This window comes from Lathamus discolor, chromosome 5 (genome assembly GCF_037157495.1).
Source record: "Lathamus discolor isolate bLatDis1 chromosome 5, bLatDis1.hap1, whole genome shotgun sequence".
Classification (NCBI taxonomy): Eukaryota; Metazoa; Chordata; class Aves; order Psittaciformes; family Psittacidae; genus Lathamus; species Lathamus discolor.
The window spans coordinates 3141960-3166956 of NC_088888.1; the positions used below are offsets into that span (position 1 = coordinate 3141960).

Below are 24997 nucleotides of genomic sequence, written 5' to 3' on the forward strand. Positions count from 1 at the left end.
AGTCCAAGAGGTTTTCTTCTTCAGTGTGCAAGGCTCTCTCTTTCAATCAAATTAAAAACTGGAGTTGAAGGTATGTTGTTAATTCCCGAGGGGAAATGATACATAACCCACATGCACAAAGCAGTTGGCTTGCGTGCGGTTGTTTTTACAGCACAGAATCTGTTTCAATCTATGTTTGTTTAACAAGATGCAAGTCTAACAATGGCAATTTACTAAAAGCTTGTGCACTAAGTATGCACAATACCAGAAACAATGGTCGTAACTCCTTCCAAAGATACAAAAGCAGCTACAAAACTACCGAAGCATAAGCACTGCCCTGGATTAGTTGTTTCAAAACCCCACATTCCAAACAGCTTCATCACTTCAATAATCCATGTATAAACACTTCAACTAATTTTGGACTACTGTTTCACATTCCAGCAACGAGTCACCGCTAGTGAATCCAGCCCAAAATTTCACTATTTGTATTTTCACTGATTTTCTTTTAATCTACCGTACCATCACTGTTCCTCAGACACATTTTGCAACAGTAAACCTTGGCTTAAGCATTGTACTGGAAACACCGATGGTTTAAATAGCTATTTACTAGTAGGCTTCTCCATCTATATTTAAGCACTCGAATAACCAGCTGCTCACAGGTCAGTAACAACACAGCTGCAGGAGGTGAGGTGGCATTCTGCCTCTCCAACAGGCCTGTTTGTCAATGCCCAGGCCCAACCTGCATCCTACAGGAGTACAACCACAATCACATTTTGAAATGATTCATTATTTATAATAGCTGCTTCAGGCTTACTGGATAATATTCTGTTCTCTCTTAAAAGCTGATAGAGCTAAATAAAACTTCGTGATGAACAGCAACCTCTGCCTTTAGCTATTGCATCAGCAAGGTCAAAACTCCTCCAATCCTTACCCTATGTGCTCCCAACACATACCTCACCATGATTTATGCTAATACCTCACCTGCTTAGCATCTGGGCCATAAACCTGAACTTTTTTTTCCTCTTGCTAAACATGTGGACCGTAAAAAATTGCTGGTACATTTCCATTTTGCTCTTACAATCAAAGCCTGGACAGTTTTAAGTCAAGATAGTGTGGAAACTTCTGAACAGGCAGGTTGCCTCATTAAAAAGGAAACAACCCAAACCCAACCAGGTGTAGCAAAGCTCATCAAGGCTCAATATCATTAGAAAACAATGTTAAAAACGGTAGAAATACTTGCTCAGCAACAACAAACACTTAATGCACCTCTTCCTGAGGACAACTGGGGGGGGGGGGGGTGTGTTTGCAGACAGTTATATTATATCAAGTGTAAACTATGGGTGTTTACAGTGCACTCAGTACCTACAAATATAAGGTGTTTCACATTTCAGACACACTTAGTCTTCATCACAGCTGCAATCAGTTAACCATCATTCAAACACACATACTTGGAGGGTGGCTCATGAGAGGAAGTTGGGGCTGTTCAGCCTGGAGAAGAGAAGGCTGCGTGGAGACCTCATAGCAGCCTTCCAGTACCTGAAGGGGGCCTATAGGGATGCTGGGGAGGGACTCTTCGTCAGGGACTGTAGTGACAGGACAAGGGGTAACGGGTTAAAACTAAACAGGGGAAGTTTAGATTGGATATAAGGAGGAAATTCTTTCCTGTTAGGGTGGTGAGGCACTGGAATCGGTTGCCCAGGGAGGTTGTGAGTGCTCCATCCCTGGCGGTGTTCAAGGCCAGGTTGGATGAAGCCTTGGGTGGGATGGTTTAGTGTGAGGTGTCCCTGCCCATGGCAGGGGGGTTGGAACTAGATGATCTTGAGGTCCTTTCCAACCCTAACTATTCTATGATTCTATGATTCCATGTCGGCTGTCTAAATTGCGTGTTCCCCAAGTAGCCATCTAGCTGCTGCCATTTCTTCTCCCCTGTATCCAAAGCACTGTGTACAACATGATCACAGTAGCAGACAATCTGCAGCAGAGGATTCCTCTATCATTATTTATCATGATTAGGACCCGATATCACTAGGAGAGATCTGCAATGCCATAAACCACTGTGAATCTTGTAACAACCACGAGCTAAGTTGCAAGTTGTATTCCCTTAATGATTGCCTTTGCAGGGACAATTTCCATGATGATTTGGAAATCCCTTTTTTTCCTGGTAATGTTCTACTGCTCTATTCTTCAGCGACTACAATGTAAGCATCATCATCATTCTACTTAAATATAGATTTAAGTTCAATGATGCTAACTATTTGAAGTAGATGTGTTATCTTAATTTAGCACATTGCAAAGTAGCAAGTCACTGTTCTCCCCATTGCTGGCGGATGTCAACGTACTCAGCACTCGTAGAGCATCTGGTTAGTGGGATGAGGCAGCTCTCAAATTTTGGGATTTCTTTCAGTGCTTGTCTAGGAGAGATTCGTTTTCATCCCCACATTGCTCCAGATGATATCTCAGAGTTGTCCAACTCCTCCTTTCGAGATAGCTGTCACTGCTGTATCAGAGGGGCAAGCAAACAGCCTTTTCAAAGCAAGCCATCGCTACTGGAGATGATTTATCCAAGGAAGTTCATAACATCTAAATTCTCTAATAAGAACTGACAGGAGAGGTTTCGGAAATGATAACTTATTTTTCCACTGTGTCAGACTACAGCTTTCAAAGTCTCATGCAGCTGCTGGGCTGGTAGCACCAGGCAATGTATTTCCTCAGAACTCTCCGAGTGCTGATCCTAAAATTGCCATCACATGGAAAAAATGCAGCCTGCATGGTTGGCTTGGGCTGGAGAGCCTGATCCCACGGCTGGCAGAGCGTCAGTGTTCCTTTTCCCGTGCATCATCCTCATGCATGGGAAAAGGAACACACTGAAAACACCTCACAGCAACACAAGGAGGCAAGGAGAGCAACGCTCTTAAAAGTAAATACTGAAGACAATTCCCATTCCTAAAGCACATCCTGCAATGCCTCCTCTTCCTGTCCCATAAACACAAGCCAACCTCAAAGGCCACCAGAAATCTCTCCCCCTGCCGCACATAAAAACAGCCCAGAATCTCTCTCTGCAGCAACAATGCGATACAAAAGGCACAGCAACATGGATAATGGATAATCAGCACACAAAGTATGAAGACAGGCTGAGAACATTGGGGCTGTTCAGCCTGGAGAAGAGAAGCTGAGTGGAGACCTCAGAGCAGCTTCCAGTGTCTGAAGGGGGCTACAAGGATGCTGGAGAGGGACTCTTCATCAGGGACTGCAGCCATAGGACAAGGGGTGATGGGTTCAAACTGAAACAGGGCAAGTTCAGGTTAGATCTAAGGCAGAAGCTCTTCCCTGTGAGGGTGCTGAGGTGCTGGCACAGGGTGCCCAAAGAAATGGTAAATGTTCCATCGCTGGCAGCGTTCAAGGCCAGGTTGGACAGAGCCTTGGGCGACATGGTCTGGTGTGAGGCATCCCTACCCATGGCAGGGGGTTTGGAACCGGATGAGCTTAAGGTCCTTTCCAGCCCAAACCATTCTGTGATTCTATAAAGGAAGAAACAAGGGGAAAGTCAAGCAAGTTTCTTCCATTTTAGCATTGCTCATTGCCTCCAGCAATGCTGCCATTAAAATATGATGCAGGCCAAGCAAAGCCAAAGCTTTCCCTCTGGCTACTCTGCCTAAGCAATAACTTACGCGATTCATCACGTAACCAAATAAATAAAACACTTCTTTGATCTTTCAATAGGAAAACAGTACATGGAGATGTACATGCTGAGAGATCCAGTGATAACTAAGTACCCCAGACTGACACCAGGCCAAAAAAGTGAATTATGAGGGTACCCTCTTGGACCTCTTGCAAAATAAGGCCAACTTTTCTGCAAACTCCATAAAAATCAGTGACATGAAATGCACCAGAAGCACTGTAGTACTGCAAAACCCAGGCAATCCCATATAAATGTGCCCTATTTAGAAATAGGAGCCATTTTTAGCAGTTCAATACTGTGAGAAAAGAAATGCCAGCACAAATCTCTGTGTCTACAATTTAATCCCTGTTACTTGCACTGAATTTTCACCTAGTCTGGGCAGCTATCAAAAATCATGTTTTGCAGCTACTAAATCAGGTTCAAAATTCAATAGAGAAGTAGTTGTATCTTTTGTATGAAGGCACTTTAATGAGTGTAACTTGAGTATTACCTTACTATATATAGAAAAAGATATTTGGCAGTATCTTTTCTACCAAGGTGATGAAGCACTTCAGGAAGAGGGATAATAAAAGTCAGGCATCATCATCTTCATTATTAACCCTTTATTACAGATAAAACAGCTGAGCTGTATAAGACGCAGAAATGAGGTACTCAAGTTTTCTTAATGACCCCAACCAACCACAGCAACTGATGGTTATAGAATCAACCAGGCTGGAAAAGACCTTTAAGCTCATCCAGTCCACCCACTCCCCCAGCACTGCCAAGGCCACCACTAAACCATGTCACTAAGGGCCTCATCTACACGCGTTGGAGAATTCCTTTGTCTAATCCAAACTGGAAGTGAAATTACCCTTCTGAAAGTGCAGGGAGGCAGGGGGGAAAGCTGTGCAGAGAAAGTGATCGTATCAGTATGATTACGGAAATCCTCTTCCCGCAGATTAGTTTCCCCACCACAGCACTGCAAATTCAATGAACCACATTTGATCCAAGCTAACAGTATGTCACACTAAAATTACACAAAAAGAAGAAACTCCCCTGTGAACATCACTAGCACAGCTTTAGGATACACCTCTGCATCAAAACATTTTGCATGGAGTTGTGATTAATGCTTTGCTGACCATGGAAACCAAAGTGAAAATGTTTAAACATATCTTTACCTATAGAATTGGAATCATAGAATCAACTGCGTTGGAAAAGACCCTTAAGATCAAGTTCAACATTACTCCAGCATTGCCAAGGCCACCCCTAACCCATGGCACTGAGGCCTCGTCTCCACGGTGTGTGAACACTTGCAGGGCCGGTGCCTGCAGCCCTGCCCTGGGCAGCCTGTTCCAATGCCAGAGCACCTTCTGGGGAAGGAATAGTTCCTCAGCTCCATCTAAACCTGCCCTGGGGCAGCTTGAGGCTGGTTCCTCTTGTCCCATCCCTTGTTCCTTGGGAGCAGAGCTCAGCCCCTCCTGGCTCCATCCTCCTGTCAGGCACTTGTAGGGAGTGATCAGGTCCCCCTGAGCCTTCTCTTCTCCAGACTGAACCCCCCAGGTCCCTCAGCCGTTCCCCATCACACTTGGGCTCCAGGCCCTGCACCAGCTCCGCTGCCCTTCTCTGGCCCCGCTCCAGCACCTTCAGCTTTGTTCAGGTGGGTTACATGCAAAGTGCACTTAACAAAGACTTAATACTTTCTCCATCAGCCTCAGCAGGAAGGGTGCCAATTCTCCTCCAAGGTCCAAATATAGTGATCGATTTTCTGATATTTTATTCTGATATTCTGATATTTTATTCTGATATTTCTGATATTTTTCTGACCTTTGACATGAGGATACATCAAGGTCAGAGAAGGGCACTTTTTCCACATACACTGAAGTCCCCTTATCTCACCACAAACTGATGGGAAGACTCACTTGCTGTTTCCCTTCCCATTTGGTGCTGCTGTGATTGAGACCAACTCTCTATAACTAATAATAACTGTTCTGCTTCCTTACTGCCCCTGCAAAACCACTCTTCTTCCAAATGTAATCTTGGAATTTCTGGAGGCAGCAGCACCGGCAACCAAAACCACTTTACTGGAGAACTCTTTTCTTTCCTTTCCTGTTCACTGGCGACTTTCTGGAATCATTTTTGATGTCCTCCCAGCTTCAGGACAGAGGATTGACCTCCCTGAGGTCGCTGTGCTGAGGCAACTGTTTGCTCTTCCTTCTCCTCTCCTGTACTTTGCATCACTTCTTTGACATGGCTGGTCTGGAAAGCTCCAAGAAGAGCCCTGTGTCCTTTGTTGTCTGTACCTATGTTGCTGTACTGTACACATTACAACAATAAACATTTTTGAAGAGGAAAAACCAAATTGCTGTGTCTCAGACAGGTTTAGAAGGTAAATGACACTTTAGAAAGAGTTCACTAGATCTTGATTTGATGTTATCTCTTTACAGTCTCCATAACTAAAATTAAGTCCTGTTTTTTAAATGTAATTTTCACATTGGAAACACAAAAAACAAAGGTCACTAAGAAAAGTAGCTTTAGACTAAAACCTGACCTCTAGTGAAAAAGCAGCATTACCTAACAAAGGGGCAAAGAGATTGCTTGAAGCCAAAGGTTTTTTTACATCTCTTCTACCGAAATGTGCAAAATTTGCATCCAAAGGATGTATTTCTATATGCCGAAATCAAAACCTATAAGACATTTTGGAAGGTAATACTGAAATTCTTCAGTAGGCCAGTTCACAGCATCCTCTATCAACACCAGGCACCCCTTTCATTGGCACTCCCCAGATGGGTTTCCTTACACGGTGCAAACCACTGGACCATTAATGCACGTCACCATTCAAAGAGTACTGAAGGAAAATACTGATCTGGGCTAATAATCAGCAACAACCACACCACACAACTGCAAACTTGCGATGCACTTCAGAGGCCAATCCTGGCTGATGAATGCAGTTGCACAACAAAACATACAAGCAATCTATATTCCCGTGTACACACATGCAGCACAGACAGGGTCTGAAACTCAGAGCAGTGTCTGGTTTCATAGCATATGCCCCTCCTTATCAAATGTCATTTGTACTGTCATCCCTGCATCTGTCTCCACAGATGCCATCCCATGTAATGAAGCATATGGGCTTAAGCTGACATTGTTTGCAAACAGGAAGAGCTTTTGGCAAGAGGAATTGAACATAAAGTGTTCTGCGGGCTGCCTCTCTTAACCCATCTTCGGTTGGCTCCCCTGCTCAGCTGAAACTGGTCGGCTACTTTCTGAGGGCACAGCGCCAACCTGACAGATGGGCTGAAGGGAAGTCATGCCAAAAAAGCAGAATGTGCATCTAATTTCATAATTAGGGGCTGAATTTCCCATTAGAAATATTGCGATTGCAGCACACACCAGGTTTCTAAGCTTAAGGGTAAAAGAATATGCTTTGGCTTATCCAGGCAAGGGTTAATTCTGAAAATGACAAAAACACACCAGAAGTGAGCCATGGAGGAGGGAGGAGACCAGTCATGGGCTCCTATGGTTCAGGATTAATGTTCTTCAAGTAGAGATGAAATAGAGAGAAGGGGAGGAAAGAAACCATCAGATTAAGCCTTTATCCTGAAATAGCTCTTCACAAGGGGCACCTGCAAATCTTGGCCAGAACAGTCCTGTGGCCTTGCTGAAAATAATTTATGCTGAATAGAGATAAAAGCAAGGAACTGATGGCCACTTTACAAAGCATTAAACACAGCTTTCCTGTCCACAAGGAATAGCCAATAGCTAGTAAAAGGTAAAGGACAAAGAGTGTTTATGGCTCGGTGGAAATCAAATATCATAATGTATACATGTGCTTGGAACTGTTGACAGTTATTGTCTTGGGTTTGATATACAGTGATACAGAGCCTTGGCTTCAAATAAAAGTTAACGGTAAAAGAGAGAGAAAGCTGGGGACCCAACTGGAACGCTCTCTCTTCAGACTCCTCACAAGTCTTCAGGCAATAAAGCAGTGGCCTTGTAACCATCTAAAGACTCCTGTTGAAGAAGAAGGTTCTTCTGGGCTGTTTCCTCTTCATCTTGTGTGTTTTCTTCCCTTTCCCAAATCACTTTACTCTGCAGAAGGAATGCCAACAGCAAGGCACAGTTTGGAAAGAACACTGTTCTAACTCATTCTTCTCTTCCCACTCCTCAAATGACTTGAAGTGACAAGTTTTAAAACAAAAATACAAGTGTTTAGTTTCTGTGAATATCATAAAATAGTTTGCGTTGGAAGGGACCTTCAAAAGTCATCTAGTAATAACTACAATAGCTTCACGTGTGCTGCTTTGCAGACTTCCACAGAGACATCTTCCTCTGAAGACATCTGCCAATGAAACATCCTTTGTTCTACTCTCAAATCCTGGCAAGCTCCTTTCCGATATAGTGTGAGACCTAATTGGGCTTTTGTTTAATTCCCATCAAGACAATGACATTTTAATGAAGAGCATAACACAGGCAAGTGAGTGGAAGAAACCAATCTGCATGCCCTGAAACCATCCTTTAAGGGGAAGGAAGGGGCTGCTTATTACTGGCATCATAGGCTAAAAATACAAACCATAAACCTGGTACTTTCTAAAATACTAGAAGTAAAGAAATTAAATGACTGTAGCTACAAAGAAGAAGCATCATTATGGAGCAAAATCAAGATGTGATACCACAGTGCCACTGCCACAGCTTAGGTAAACTTGGAATTGAGTTAATTGATCAATGTGAGTGCTGGTGTCAAACCAGGGCAAACTCTCCCATTTAGCTCTACCATAGATGCATACATAGAAGAACCCAGATGATGTAATACATGAATCAACAAACACAGAAAGAAACTGGCATGGGAAACTGTAAGTAACAATTCACATGGAATGAATCAAGAATATATTCAGCATCCCAACAAATGAAATATGAAAAAAAAACCCACCCTAAATATTATCTTGATAACTCCCAAACTCAGCATTACATCCGGATGCAAAAGAACACAAAAGGAGCTAATGCAAATTCGACAGCAACAACATAAGAGTTGGTAGGAAATCCACACAGAAACACCAACTGGCAAGGCAGCAGCTGCATTTGCAAAGCCAGAAGAATTTAATCAGAAGGGCAAAACTTAAAGACAAGCCTAAAGACCTTCACGTTCAAGTGTCACTTCAATCTTCACTTACACTAAAAGCTGCAGTCTCACCAACATCACAGGCAAGCACCCACTAGGGCAAGCAATGGCATCTGTTAGTGGAAAATGAGACTTAAGCATAAGGAACACGCAGTAACATGGTTTAGTGTGAGGTGTCCCTGCCCATGGCAGAGGCGTTAGAACTAGATGATCTTAAGGTCCTTTCCAACTCTAACTATTCTATGATTCTATAAGGCTGAGCTGGGTATGCAGCATCGCAAGATGTTTGCCCATGGTGTAACTAAGGCCAGACTGTCCCGGAGGACTCCTACCTCACTTTTGTGGAAATTCAGCTTCACTTTTTGCTTGAAAGCCTCATGCCCAGATTTTATTTTGGTAAGTAAACCAGCACAGGTAATATGCAGCATCCTGATTATTTTCAGTGCCCACAATTTCCATGCTTAATGGTAAAAGAATATGCTAAAACTTACCCATTTCAAGACTTATGTACTCAATATGTCTACCCTGAACGGGCACAATGACACTGTGCATCTCAGTCACTTATTTTCCCAGCTAGAGTTCACAGCTGAAGGGTCTGTTATCTATTAAGCAGCAGCATTAATCTATTAAGCAGCAGCATCCCCATAAAATGCCAAGTAGTAAAACGGCTGGTAAGAGCAGGTGAACAACAGAGTTCATGCCATTTTTATTGCCTAACCTGAGATATCACATAGGTGAGTTTACCCCTTTCCTTATAACACAGACATCTATCTCACACACTGGAAGCAAGCAACCAAAATCCCCATACCATGATGCCAAATGCCTCTCTTGACTCATGCAAACTAAAGGCACCAATCTCCGGCACAGTGAAGGATGCTGCTCCTACAGCACATGCACCACACTTAGAAGTTCACTGAAAAGCCTGGGGTACTTCACAGAGTGCAAATAAGAAGTGATACAAGTAAATAGGTTGTTCAGCTTTTTGTACAAGTTATTAAAGAGCACCAGCTGCAGACTGTATTACGCAGAAGTAGTATTACACTTTTTTAGCCTGCATATCATTGCAATAACATCTGCCATTGCCAACAAAATAAAGCCAAAAAAATGTAGAAAAAGGAACCTGAGAAAGTATCAGAGCTGGAAAGCTATTTCAGACAAAGTAAAGAATGTAGCTAAGAGGGTAAAAAAGGGGAAAAATCCACTAATTTAAGCAAAACCTTTGTTCCAGAAACATGACATTGATACCTCCTGAAGGATATTGTAAAAATACTGGAAAAAGCCCTGGTGAGGCAGGAAGTTTAAACACAGCTAATCTAACGATTACTGCCATAACACAGGAAGCAAGCATGCTACCAGAGAGATGACAAAACCAGAGATGATTTTAGGTGTTTACTTATTCCCAGACACAGCTAAAACCAGTGCTAACGGATCTCAGGTTGAGCGCATCAGTCTGACCACTACAGGTTTTTTGTTTGGGAAAAAAAGCCTACAGCAATCGACTTTACAAGTAATAATCCTCCAACAGAACTTCCTCTGCAATAATTTGTCAAGAGTTACTGACCCTTTCCACACACTCACCTTTGGAAATGCCATTTCCTGTTACAAAGCGATGTCCTGATCCTGCAAGCCTCTGCTCACACAAACACTCTGGTTTGGTAAGCAGGGCTGCAGGTTATGCTGGTAAGCAGACACCGGAGGCTTTGGGATGCAGTGCTCACCAACTGGACTTCCTGCTTGGAGCTTGCAGTGCCAAAGTAAATAATCACACCACCACACTGACAGATGTGTCAGGAGTATGAGGTATTGACTAGATTCACTACAGTCCTGAATAACTGAGTTGTAATTTTCCGCTCTCCTAGCAGGTAACATAACAATGTCAGCTGTGTTACAATGCCAATATGTACCCAACTGCAACACTTCAACTTCCAATTCTTTGAATCCATGTGTATTGTACTGGCTTCTTGCATGAGATTTTGAGCCCTTTTGGTCTAATTATGCTGGCTCCATAACTATCTGCAGGAAGAGGTCTGAATTTAACCTAACAAAGTCTCAATTGCGTTATAGTCTATCTGGCCAAAGGACATAAAACACAGCTGTCATCATGATCCTGGCAGGACAAGGATAATCAGTGGTCAGTCTCACCAGACATGGCAATGGGGCACTCTTTTGTGTCTAACTTCCTCCAGCCTTGCAGTTTGTCCTTGTAAAGTTCTCGCTGTTCATGAGCTAATGCATCTATGTTCCAACAAACTCAGTACAGGAACTGCTTCCACACACTCGATAACATCTTCTGCTTACACTTCTGCCAGATCATCAGAACCAGCATTTATTGCCATATTCCTTAATTCAAGGAGGAACCAAGGTATACAAATCACTGAAAATATAATACAAAAGATTTGACACATAGTCTTTCAAGGCATAAACACATACCACAATAAAATACTGGAACTGATTCCAGTATTTCAAAGTCTCCTAAATCCAAAGGGAGTTTTTCTTTGTCCGATATATTTCTAACTCCTGAGAGATATAAACTGCACAAGTAAAGCTTACAGCCATGTCTAAACACCACTTACCCAATGCAAAATGCCACAGCGGTTGTGGTCATAGGCAGCACATGATGCAATCGTACATAGCCTGTAATAAAACACATCACATTGGGGGGGGGGGCTAAAGATTAATGATTTTCAGTAGTTGACAGAACTACTCTTTAACTATCTACCTTTGGTATTTCATAAACTTCATTTGCCTTTCCTATATTTCTCTACCATTATAGGGGTGAGAGACATACTCTCTTTTAAAACAAAACTACAAAGGAAAAGAACAACACAAATTTCAAGTTCTCCTCAATGTCTTTTCCTACCAGGCAGAGGACTCACTGCATAAAGACTTATTAAACTCCCAACTCTGACAACACCATCCAGCACAGATTCTGCACTGTTTGGTGCATAGTCCCTTTCGCTGCAGATAGCACTCAATACTCAGCACTATCAGCTCCTTACACTGATGAAATGCTTTTAGGTTTGACCACTTTACACAAACATCGCCACACATGTGAGTAAAATCACTGAGACAGCAGTGGAGGAAATCTACATTTAAGTCACCACACAAACAGTTCCTGCCCATACTGGTCCTCTCTGAAACGCATTTGCCACCTTCCTTAAAACATGTTGTAGACAGCAGGTCTAATGATGTCTGATGAGACTTGGTCACCTGGCGTAGCTACCATGAAAGCAGCTTAGGCATCACACCTCAAGGCAGGAATACACATGGGTCAACCTATATATATGGCCTTTCAAAAGCGTCAGGATAAAGCAAATGAAGAGCATTATCAATACAGGTACAAAAGGATGAAATATTGTAAAGGAGACCACTTTGTTCATGAGGGCCCCAAAACACAATTCTGCCAAAACTATAGTTACTTAAATATCTCTGGATTGGTTTCAAAGTACTGTCACACCACAGTACTATAAAAAATAGCACTATTTTAGCACTATTCTGTGCTAAAAAAGCACATTAAATGGCCAAGGGGGGGGAGGGAGAGGAACCAAAACACGCAAACAAAAAACATCCAAACCCTCAACTTTTTCCCCCATGTTCAGTGACCCAACCCATCCTCACCCTTAACAGAGCTGTGGAAAAATAGCAATCACAGGAGCTAATATGACATGGGCTTAATTGTAAAATGACTTCATTATTTCAAGCCCCTGTGAAGAAAGGGACCTACGTGATTCCAGTGCCAGAAACTTGCCTGGTTTTCTCAGAGGCTCAGACCTTTCACCGCCTGTTCCAGGGGACTGCCTCGTGTTACTGTAACATGGTCCCAACAACACAGTTGCTATTCCTGAGAGATTAACACAATAAATCATAGAACTACTTATGGGGAAGTTTCTCCTCATAAACAATTTAGATTCAACCATAGACTGATAAAATCATTTTATTCACTATATTACCAAAGGGTCCTTTTCAACGCGTAAGTTCTAAATGCTGTCTGGTTTCATTCCCATATTTTAGCTTTTGTAAAAGGCACCGAACAGAACGCACACATTCTGCTTTCTAAACTGTGGCCACAGCTCACTCAGGCCATGGCCAAAAGCCTTCTGAATATAACCATGCACAAGTCTGTTTTTTTCATCCTAAGAAAATATTGAGGATATCCTTCCCAGTCACTGTCACATCCTCTGTGGCTCTGGTTGCAACATACAACAAGAACAGACAGAAATGCATTTGCTCTGATTCCATCCCAAGTAAAAAACGAATCACATGATAAATCCACACTACTAAGGAGGACAGAGAAGGCAAAATTCAGTGGTATTTAACAGTGGACAGTGTTCTCTGCAGTTAGCTTAACATCCCATTCATTTAAAAGTATTTACTTGCATGGAGCGTACTGTATTATCATTGCAAGCTCAGGGTCCTGCCAGTCACAACCACTTCATACTGCTCACGGATGGGAAGGAAGTGCACAGTTGCACAGCCACATGCAGAGAGTTAGTGGCACCTGTCCAGGACACTGAACACATCCAAAGTTAAGCCACACGCTAAAAGCTTCTATTGTAACCCAAGCTGAAAATACAAAAGCAGGAGAGAAACCTTACATACAATATCAACAAAAACTGATGTTACTGATGTGTCTCTAATGTGCACCCACACCTTGTCAGATGGTTCAAATGATTACTTAGTGCAAGGGTGACAACTGTCATTCCTCAGCCAGGTTCTAGGAAAACTGTAAGAATAGACCAGCCTCTGGATAAACCTTATTTGTAGGTCAGAAGAAACAACTGGGCCATCGTTAGGTAAGGTTTAATGGTTTCTGAAAGCACATCCTACCCACATTAATCATTCACCCTTTCAGCAGTAAAGAGTTACATGCAAATGTATAATACGAACACTCAGAGCTGCTCTGTGAGCAAGTTTTAGGTTACTACACCAGCAACAAAGAACAAGAAGCGCTAGAGCAAAACTAACACAGAGCACGTAGAGATGATCCCATACTCCAAGCTACTGCATTCTTCTTAAAGGTGCTTGCCTCTATTCCAGCTCCGGGGCATGCTCATCACTTCATGAAGTCAGGTCCTGAGGTGGTATCAGTAATTCTCTTCTGACATAACTGGCTCTTAATTACTGAAGTGGAAACTTGAGGGAAATGGGCCTTTCTGAATTAGCATATTTAAATGCATGTGTTTAAGACAATTTCCCAATTAAATACAGAAACCAGAAAAACTGAGAAATTAACCAGCTACACGGAAGGATAGGCTATGACCAAGGACACCCAAATCCTCACATAGATACCTGCTCTCCCCAACACACCATTTGCCCACTGCACCAAACCATTTCTTCTCTTCTTCCTTAGGTTGTAATTCAAGACACATACTATGCCTTTAGCTATCTGCAAAGATCCCAGCACATTCTGTAATGCAGAAAGCAAATAAAAGCCATTAATTATTAAACTAAATCTAACTCTCCATATACAGCGTTGTTTTTATTTACGCTTTTCTCTACAGAACATTAAGTTATGAAACATTAAACCGCACACTAAAAGCCCTAAAATATCTAAGAAGCAAAAATAACTTCTATCTTGAAATGGCAGCTTTTATGTCCTGCTTAGCAGAAAGAAAGATAATAAAACTGGAAGTGAAATTACTAGCTACAAACATACTTTGGATGCTAAATGCTAAGCTGCCTCAATAATACTCTCCTGCAATATTTCAGTTCTGGTTTATGAACAAGATTTCCAACTATGCACAAATACATTTTGGGGCACCAGGCTACCAACAGGGACACATGGAATAAGGCTCGCAAGAAAACCCTGTCATTGCCTTGCTCTGTTCTCAGAAAGAATCAACAAAGCGGGAAGCAGCACCACGTAAGTATCAATACCGTGATTTAGCTCTGCTGTCACAGATTCCCACAAAACAGTCTTGGCAAAGGTGCAAGGAATCACAGGACCTTCACTCAAATATGTCTGCATAAGTTGTACTATTCACAAGCAGAAACTTGCCCTATGCACTGCCCATTCCGAACCCACAGAGCTCTGAACCTCTGTAAATATTTCTCTCTACCAGCAAAAGACTGCATCAGCCATCCCCTTACGTTAGTAGCCAACATCTTCATGTGGTAAACTGACCAAGGCATTGTCCTAAACAGACTGAATCTTCACAACGCTATGAAGAATGTAAACAGATACCAATCTTACTGAGTAGCTGTTAAAGTATGCCAACCAAGGGCAAAAGAATTACCATCATTTCACATGCCTGTTTTCCAGGACCTTTGAAATAAATCCCCATTGCCCCCAAAGCTCATCAGAGCCCTTCCTCCTGAGGCAGATTTGTTCACATTGAGCACCTCAGAAAGCTCTTTAGGAAGAAGTCAGATTTCCTAAGGAATCTCTCCTTTTTTACATGTGGGGTAGGACTTTCAAGGCCTGCTCCCACCAAAGGTATCAGAAGTCTTACTCACGCTCAGCACAGAGGTGAATTAGGCCACTGGATATATTGATTTTCTCTCTCCTCTCCCTCTGTCCTGGTAAACAACAGGCATAAGGTCTTGTGTGGAAATTCCTTTACATTGTCTCCCCTTTAAGCACCTAAGTGCTGCACATCACACCCTCAGAAAACGCAGAGCTTCCACTACCCACAGGATACAGTTTTGCATTGAAAGAACAAATGGAAGTGCTGAGGGAAGGGGCAGCAATGAAAACGGCATGTAGCAGTAAACATCAAAAATGGGATCCGGCTTCTCTTGGTTAAATCTGTGATTGGCAAAGTCCCCTGCTTTTGCTCAGACTTGTCCAAAACCCTACCTTAGTTATCATCATCAATAAAAGCTAAAGGTATTTTATCTACAAGGTAGTGAATGTCTCCTCTCAAAAGAGGGAGTTCCGTGATAAGAGCTAATCTAAAAAACCTTAGGAATGCAAACTATTTTCTCAGTTGTAAAAACAAGAATTGCACAAAAACAGGTTCAAACAACTACTGGTAACCTTGCGCTTTTCCTACACAACCAACTTCTCCCCAGCCAAGGCCCTGCCCAGCGTCCTTTGGGGTAGCTATGCTTCAAACCCAGCCCAGTGGTCAAAGGATGGAATTCCAAAGGAGGCCACCGCTTTGATGCATCTTCACAAATGAAGGCATTCTCATTAATCTTACTTTCTGAGTTCAGAAAAGCAGTGCAAGGCTATCCCCAAAGCCGCTTCAGCCTTTCAGGGGGGAAGTCAGAAAACAAGTCCACGTTCGATTTTACATATAGCTGGCAGGCAGCCTGTGAGACAGCTCATTATGGTTGGTCAGACCACCTAAAAGTTGCAAAAGTATTTCCTTTCTATACTTTAAGTTACACTATAGTTCCCTGAAACTTTCAGAGGCAAAGCTTATACCCTCCATACATTAACTTGTTAACGTGAGGTGCTGATTTTCAGATCAGTCATGATCCCCACTTGCTCTATTGTAACAGATTAGCGTTTATAGCCTGTAGATGTGCAAGAATTCCATGGTGTTGGTATACTATTGCCTTGACATCATTTGCTTTGAAAGACCCACTAAGTCGCACAAGATCTAGTTACCCCCAAAACCTGATCCTTGTACTTCTCACAAACACACACCTATCATTGGTACAGAACTCACAAATATTTGTAGTAACTACACGGATTACAAAACATTCCTTTTGTATATATAAAAATGTTTATAAAAATGTGCAAATTTGTATATATAAATATACGAAATATGTATATTTGTATATAAATATCAGTATTTCTAGTTGTCCATTAAAGCACATACTAGAAATCACAGATCATTATAATCAAACTGATTATTAACAGATACCAATGTTATCTGCCTTTTATATGAAGCCTGACATTTCTGCTCTCTACACCAGCCCTGGCTGCATCAGAGCAAGGTTCAATAAATTAAAATACTAAACTTTATTGTGTTAAAGACTTAAAGCCTAAGATATACTTTCCATCATATAAACCCCAAAACTTTCAATTCTACCTGCATTAGTATTTAATTAAAGCCACCATCATTCACAGTACAGTACAGAGATTAAATTGCTATAGTGGGTCAACAGATGAGCCCAGTAGCCTGTTTTTAACAGAAGCTTACCCAGTAAGAAAACATATGAAATACCATAGCAAGCACTTACAGGATGATCTGTCCTTAAAAGAAATGTCAGTCCCTTATCAGGCAGTGTTGATTGTGCCCTAGAGCACTGCAGTTAGCATGCCTTCAGCTGTAGCTGTGACTGTTCCTCCTGTCCCTAGGAACAGTTACTTATCTTTCTTATCCTACCAGGCTCTTAATTTCATTAATATCATAGAATCACAGTGGTTTGGATTGGAAAGTACCTCGAGATCATCAAGTTCCAACCCCGTGCCATGGGCAGGGACACCTCACACTAGACCATGTCGCCCAAGGCTCTGTACAGCCTGGCCTTGAACACTGACAGGGATGGGGCATTTACCACTTCTCTGGGCAGACTGTTCCAGTGCCTCACCACCCTCACAGTAAAGAACTTCTTCCTTATATCTAACCCAAACTTCCCCTGTTTCAGTTTGAACCCATCACCCCTTGTCCTGTTGCTACAGTCCCTAATGAAGTGTCCCTCTCCAGCATCCATCATCTCCTTTGGCAGTAAATATTACAATTACTTACACAAAAGAAGTTACCTAGGTATATTATTATACACGTTGTCTTTCAAACTACTCCCTATAACTAGTCATTGTATCAAAGGGTAATGGAATTATCACTTATTAATGGTGAATCATTATTTTGTACATATATATCCTACCTCCTCTGACCTGATTGAAACAAAAGCATGCAAATATTTTCACTTCAATTTCATATATTTTCCAATTTCTCTTCTTTGTTAGGAGACCACAAATTATTTATTCCAGGTGAATGTGAGCACCAGCTTAATAACGTCCTTTGTGTTAACGCAGCATTGCACAACAAATGTGGCATTTTTTTCTGCCCAGCGCTAAGCATTAAGGAGGTGCACGTGTTTCAATAAAACCTTGTTTAAATCTCCCTCCCTTAATACACTTAATTTACAATCCAGTAACATGAACGAGCCATTTGACTAGTCCAACATGCATATTCTTAAATTTATCAACATCATCTGCTGTGCTTCCCTTTTACCCAGCTTCCTTGGATTCCCTTTTCAATTTCTCAGTCATCTTCAATCTTGCCTAATCAAAATACTTCTGCATCATTAGCAGGTTTTGGCACACCATCATTCATCCAGTTTATTAGATCACCAACATACACATTTTCAACACCCTCTTTTCAGAGTTGTTTTTACATCACGTAGTGCTTGAAGGTTTATATTACCCTAAAGTAAGAAAAAAAGAGCATTCTTAAGTCATAAGAAAAAGTTCACTCCTGCAGAACCGGAGATTGGTAGCTCCCAAAAGACCCACTTGGTGTTGAGCTGAGCTCAAATGCTAAACCCTTCGCATGAGCAGAACACAAGAGTGCCACAACAGCTACAGCTCGTCAGAGCGGGGCTGTAGCAGGTCAGTGTTCTCTTCTCCCCAGTATATCACCCATCCAACGTCACATACCCTTTGGTTTAGAAAAGCTTCTTAACAGCTAAATTTATGCTTAATTAGTGCTAAGTTTATAGTCCCTTAGGTACTTTCAGAAGTTTCTCACATTTTATAGGATGTATGACTGCCTATTAGGGCAGCAATGATGGAGGCGGATATATTTTAACCCAGATGCACACGTTCCTCTTGCATGCTATGTGCTGCACCAGTCTTGCATCATTAACTCCACACAGCACTTCGAGCCTGGATTTGCTGACCTTGAGTAGTAATTTGAAGGGCAATCTTTAACACTTCTCTACTTTCCTCCACATCTAAAGCAAAAAATACCAGTCACCATTGTTCAGAAGGCATTCCATATGCGTAGTTACATTACCTTGATTTGACCATGATCTAATCTTGCCAAATCACTAAAACTGGGACAAATTCCACTAGATTCTACATCGACATTGAATGTTAAAGACAGTGAAATTAAAATGCTCCTAACCCCTCAAGCCTTCACATGAAGTCATCCTTGAATTGAGCAAATTTGCTTTCAAAACATATTTCATTATATTTATATATTAATGAGTAAAAAAAACAAAACCAGATTTAGCTAGTGAAAATCATTCTCCTTAATTCCGACGAAAAATAGCTCAAACTGTGCTATCTTAAAGGAATCGGTAAAACCAATACTGAGATTTCTTGCCTACCAAAGCATCAACCGTGAATGAACAGATTAATATCACTTAAAGGTTTATTTAACCAGAAGAGGTGCAAGCAGAAGAAAAGAATAGCGTGTGTACCTACTCAACAAGGACAGTCGAACCTGATTTACATTCAAGGACTAAGAGTCAAAACCAGTTTTGATTCTTCATAATTAAGTTGTACCTTGATACATCTTTTAGCTTAAAAATGTTAAGCAAGCTCCAGTTTTGTGTTCTGATTGCTTATTATTACAAAACTATCCAGACATGTCAATCGTAAGATCCATTTTATCAAGTAGTTTTACAGCAAAAGAAAACAACCATCGCCAAAGACCAGACAGCTGAGCCAAACACTATCAGGAGACAGGGAAAGGGAAAATGACCATCCCATTAACGCACGCAACCCAAAAATAAGGAGGAGTGTTACTGCCTCCAAATCACACTATTTCACAAGAGAGATGAAGGCCAAGTCAACAAAACCCACACAAACTGATACAGCAGCTAAATGACAGCTTTTGGACACTTGGACATCCACCTCATTGATCCTTTCACACTGCAGAGCTCTCCTTGCACCCTGCAACAGCCCGAAGGAAAAAGGGAGGAGTCACAAACTGTAGTTCCTGTTCTTAAGGCTATTCCACATTTGTAAGGAGCCCGATTCCTTCACAGTGTGCGAGGTACCTCCTCATGCATCACTTCTCCAGCTCCAAATACAGAAGGCCTTAAGCAGAAGATGGCCACCCCACGGGACAGGCTACGCTTGCTGTGGACACAGATGGGATCTGGCACGGCCAGAGGAAGCTGTAACTGCTGAGTTTTGAGGAAGATGGGGGTTAGACAGTGGAACCCAAATTATACTTTCACCACAATCTTGGACTTCAGCTCAGGTCTACCTCAGTTCCTCTAGGATCTACTCTTTCATTTTTGTTTTTTAATATATTTCTTCACAGTCTAAGAGGTGGAGGCAGCATTCACAAAGTCTCTGAATAGAGAACCACCAGATTTAACAAATGGAACCAGACCTTTTCATGTAAAGTTTCAGTGTATCTTGTGCACAGGCATGCTCCTCACAGAAGGAACATCCACAGGGTAAGAGTTTGCTTTCAAAGACCAGGATCTGTCTCAGTGGAACTCCACAAAGTGTAATAGGCCAAGGCACGCTGCACTCCATGATGGACTCAGGCATAAAAAAGACTTTTATGGCATCTGCTCAGCATAAAAATTAAGCCTTTACTGAAATCTCCTTGTAATTGAGCTGGATACACATGCACAAATTTATTGCATACCAAGTATTACAGCCTGGCTCCTGCAAAGACTTGTATACATGTTTATTATTATGGATAGAAAAGAAATCCTGCGGTTTCAAAAGCACTATTCATGAACATGAATTTAAGCACATGGGTGGGTCTTCTGCAGGACCAGGACCCAAATGCACCCGAGCAGTGCTGCCTGCTGAGAACCTTCTACCTTTTGTACCCCACCAGTAGCTTATACCCCCCTTCAGCTGACTAATTATTGCAACAGAGAAGGACTTGCTTTCAGCTGAGGAGCCGGAGTTCAATTACACTTTTCATACTGCATATATCTATGCTAAACTTGAATCCAGATTAAAATGAGCTCCTTAAGCAACATTTAATCAAACACAGCCTCAACGGATATTAAAAGACGCAGAATGATACATCTTTTAGCTTAAAAATGTTTTGGCTGCAGCGGTACCAAACAAATACAGAAAAAAGAAACCACAAAGTTACCAGAAACATGTAGAGAAGTCTTTTATTTTAACATATTAAATACTTTCTCCAAAACTGGAGGAATCACTGGTGGCCAAGATAACTTGCTAAGTACACCAAAGCAGATGTATTTCATAGAAAGCCATTCCATATATAAGTTACAACAACTGACTCCTGGGCCTCTGCTGGACAAGAAGGACCAGGAGAAAAGTCAGTCACTGGTGCTAACGCTGGTTGTTAATTCATCCTCAGGAACAACACTGCACAAAGCTGCTTCTACTGTTACAGAAACACTGAAAAGTTATGCTTAAAACTGGAAGTATATATATGTACATACAGCTCGGTTTGCTCAGCACAGAGATCAGTCCTGCAGCCCTTGCTCTGGCCTTCATCCACATACCTAGATCCTCCGAGGCTGCATGGAGACAGTCATACTTCCCAGCTTCTCACACACAAACGGGGAGGCAGAAAGGATGGCCACAAGCTCTGCCACAGGTTTCTGGGGCTACCTTTTAGCTGATGGGCTGCGCTTCAAGGCCGAAATTTGCAAAGCTCCCAACTTTTGTATCACGACATAGTAGACACACACAAGTGCCCTCTGCCTGTAAGCAACTCTGGCACAGCCTCCTGAAGAAACCAAAATAAGTTGAGGAAAGTACTGCCAATACCAGAGCAGGGCCTAAAGCTTATCTGCATTACCATACTATCAACACACACTTTATTTTACACCATGTAACAAGCACTAGATGTCAGTGACAGACCCCCCAGAGGGCAAGAGCAAAAGCTGTATAATCTGTATTTTGTCCCTCATACTCGATAGGACACTCTGAGCCGGATAACCAGAGAGCAGCTCCTGCTGGGACTGCCTCCCCTAACGGCTCTCCCCCAAAAAAGACCGGACTACCTTCTCTCGTAAGATGGAGGTTGGCAGGTGGTGGCTTGTGATTTGGGGGGAGCCATTTTATATGTATAGTTTTCCAAACTCTCAAGAACTTCAGCATAGGAAAGTGCTTTTGGAATAAGCAAACCTAGGAGCGATCATCCACACGGAGTTTAAAGACAACAGAAAGAACTGGCTTCTGGTAGAAGCATTTCTTTCAGCTACAGTTTCAGGCTACATGCCAAAAACCCCAGCTCGCTTTTTGGGTAACAGCACACTGAATCCAAACCTTTACAGTTACACTTACTTACTTAGACTTACTTCCTGTTACCCTACAAAGTTTGTACCCACCTTGTTAAAGTCCCAAACAGCCGAAGAGTTGCTTATGAATAGCAACACGCGAATATTTTATGCAAATCAGAGCTACAACGTTCTCGATAGGAAAGCCCCAGCACACATTATACCCACATACCGCACATACATTATCTAACGCTCGTCCCAAATACAGCCCGATAAAGAGAGCTCGGCTGAGACCTTAACAATTCATCGACTCCGCCACATCAGGAATGAGAGCAGATGTCATTCCTGCCTGCACAACTAGGCGTTACAGAGCTGCCGAAGACGGCCACTTTAGCCTTGACTGTAACTAACAAAGAACAAGGTAAACCCCCGAGCGGGGGGAAGACAAACACAGGCACACCGCGCTGTAAATACGAGTAGCCTGCCCGTTCCCAGCTACTTACAAATACCTCTCGATTATACAAACGCGGCGTTATCTGGGTGCCTACCAGATTAAATTCACGGGCTGGAAGGACCATCAGAGGCTTGTTTACCGCAGGTCACAGACTGGCACTTGCAACCCGAACTTCGCTATTTTAGTCATTTACAAACAGCAGCGTTCGTAGCCGCACACCGAAGAGCATAAGCGAGTCTTACGCGGGTGCTCCCGCAGAGTAAAAGGCACAACTCGGGCTGATTCAAAGTCAGCGCGGCTGGCTGATAAGCGGCGGGGACGCGCTCCAGCCCAAACTGGAGCGAACTCAGCAGCTCCTTACCTGCTCGGCGGCGGCTCCGGCGTTACGCGCTCCCGCGGGGGGCGGAAGGCTAAGCGGGAGGGGAGCCTGGTGGGGAGGCAGACCCGCTCCCGCCGCCCCGGCCCGGCCACCGCGGGGAGCTTCGGCGGGGCGGCCGGGAGCTGGGGGGGGGGCCGGGGCGCCCTGAGCTCCGGCTGCCGCCCGCGGGGTGCGGGCAGGAGGGAGGCTGAGCGTAAGGGAAGGAGGGAGGGGACTGGTGTCCCGCGGGGGCGAGTGGGGCCAGTGGCGGGCGGGCGGGCGGGCGGGCGAGCCGGAGGCGGCGGGGCCGGGGCAGGGCTGGGGCCGGGGCGGCGCGGGGAGTCACGGCTTAGGAATGCCAGGAATGTGGGGCGGCCGCGGGGCCCGGAGACGTCGGGGACGCGACTTGGGATTTCCTTTCTCTTTTTCTCTCTTCTTTTTTTTTTTCTCTTTAAACTACTCCCCCTTTCCCCAAGGAAGGAGGAGGGCCGAAACCCACCCTGCGGAGGAGGGAAAAGGAGGGAGGGAGGAAGAGGAGGGCGCAGGCTCCTGCCAATCCGGACGGGTGCTGGCGGCAGCCCTCCCGAGGAGGGCAGAGCTGCCAGGTGCGGGGCGTCTGCCTCGTCTCGGCTCTCCCGTCCCGTCCCTCCCATGGCCCTGCCTGGGGGGGGGGGGGGGGGGGGGGGGGGAAGGACCGGGACCGGGACCGGCCCCGGCCCCGCGATCCCGAGGGGTGTCGCGGCCGGGAGCCGCTGTGGGAGCCCGGGCGGGGTGGGAAGGGAGACTCGGCGCAGCACGGGCCTCGGAGCTCCGGCGTGCCCTGCCGTGCGCAGGGCCGCCCGCTGCCTCGCTTCTGCCATTCCACGAGCCCCTGCGCATCTCCCGCTGGCTTGGCACTACAACATCGTTCCTTCTGCCCTTCAGATCTGCGCTCCTGCTCTTCTCATTTCAGACCCTTCGGTCTCCTGCATTCTGTGTGACCCTCGCTTCTAGAAGGGTGGTCACCCCTCCTTCTTTAGCTGCCCACAGAGCAGGAGACAGGATGAAGAAATACCTATGGTGACCTAATGCATGTGCCTTGCTGGAAAGCAAGCAGGGGGAAAACTGAAGTTGGCTTGAAACAGGGTGGTTGGTAACTACATGAAATGCCCAGAACACTTGGTGCTTTGCAGGTGTGGGGAAGCCCTCCTGATAGCTGCTCTAAGCGAGACTAGGGACAGAGTGCAAAGAGTGCCATCAGGGTGGCTGGGGCTACCAAGGGATGTTGAACGGACCACACCGACCTAAGAATGGTATGAGTATTAGGAATGCCATGTAGATGCTTCTGCGTGTCATCAGTGATAGACAATTTGCAGAATGGTTTTGTCCTTTTTTTTAGACTACATTAATATAAAGTGTTTCACATCTCCCAAAGTGTATACAAATGCTTCTGGTACCAGTGGGCACCTGCAGGAAGTATCCCTCTGACACTGTGCAACCAGAAATGAAGGACTCTTACAAACATGGCAAATGATGGAAAACAGTGATAAATGAGAACTGATACCAGTTTTGAGTTGCTGTGCTTTTTTGCCTCTTGTACATGTTACTGAAAGAGTACGTGAGCAGATTTGTTGGAGTTAGGCTTACTCAGATTATTAATGGCAAAGAGGATCAGGAGCTGAGAGATGGAGAAATAACACAGATTCTTGATTTGGATAGATAAGTAATTGTATTTAAATACTGTATGTGGAATCACAGGCTTATGCCTTACCTCTGGCATAACATTCTAATTACATTTTGCAAGGAAAGTCCTTTTCATCTGAGACTCTCAAACATTTTACAAACACCACACCTTAATGAAGTAAGTAATTATCCCCATTTTACATATGGCTACACTGAGGCACTAAGAAGTGACACCACGTAAGAGCTGAACTTGAATTATACTTGACCACATGTAGATACAGAGCTTTTGAGTAACAATCTGAAAGAAACATCAGGTGTCAGAATGAGGTGATAAGATGGTTCATAGAGGGGCTGTGCTCTGCATTTATGCAGCTCAACTTTATGCCAGAAAACAGCTTTCCCTGACTGAGTGGAAGGTTGCCCAAGAGGACAGCGTGCATCAAAACTAGGGTTTAAATTGTCTGGTTCCCAACAGGTTCTCCCCATGCTGTGGCAGGTGTAAGGATCTTGTTTTCAAGACAATAAATACTGACTTTTGCATCTGTGCCTCAAGGCAGTGGCTACCAGAAGTCTTTCAGTGGAATTCCTGCTTTGCCCCTGGACACTTTCGCCTTCCTAGGTGCCTGCACTTGAAGTAAACTTAATAACTGCAAATGAAATAATGTGGCAAGAAGCACAAACATGCTGACAGATGCA

The 24997-nt window shown here is 43.6% G+C and overlaps 1 protein-coding gene across 1 annotated transcript in view; it reads right to left on the bottom strand.

Annotated features, from left to right (window-relative positions):
• PTPN14 (protein tyrosine phosphatase non-receptor type 14) overlaps positions 1-23080 on the bottom strand; it is a 120713-nt gene extending 97633 nt beyond the window's left edge. The window contains exon 1 of the mRNA XM_065679407.1: positions 22643-23080. The gene's annotated coding sequence lies outside the window, so the exon portion shown is untranslated. The remainder of the gene's footprint in view (positions 1-22642) is intronic.
• Between the last annotated feature and the right edge of the window lie 1917 nt (positions 23081-24997).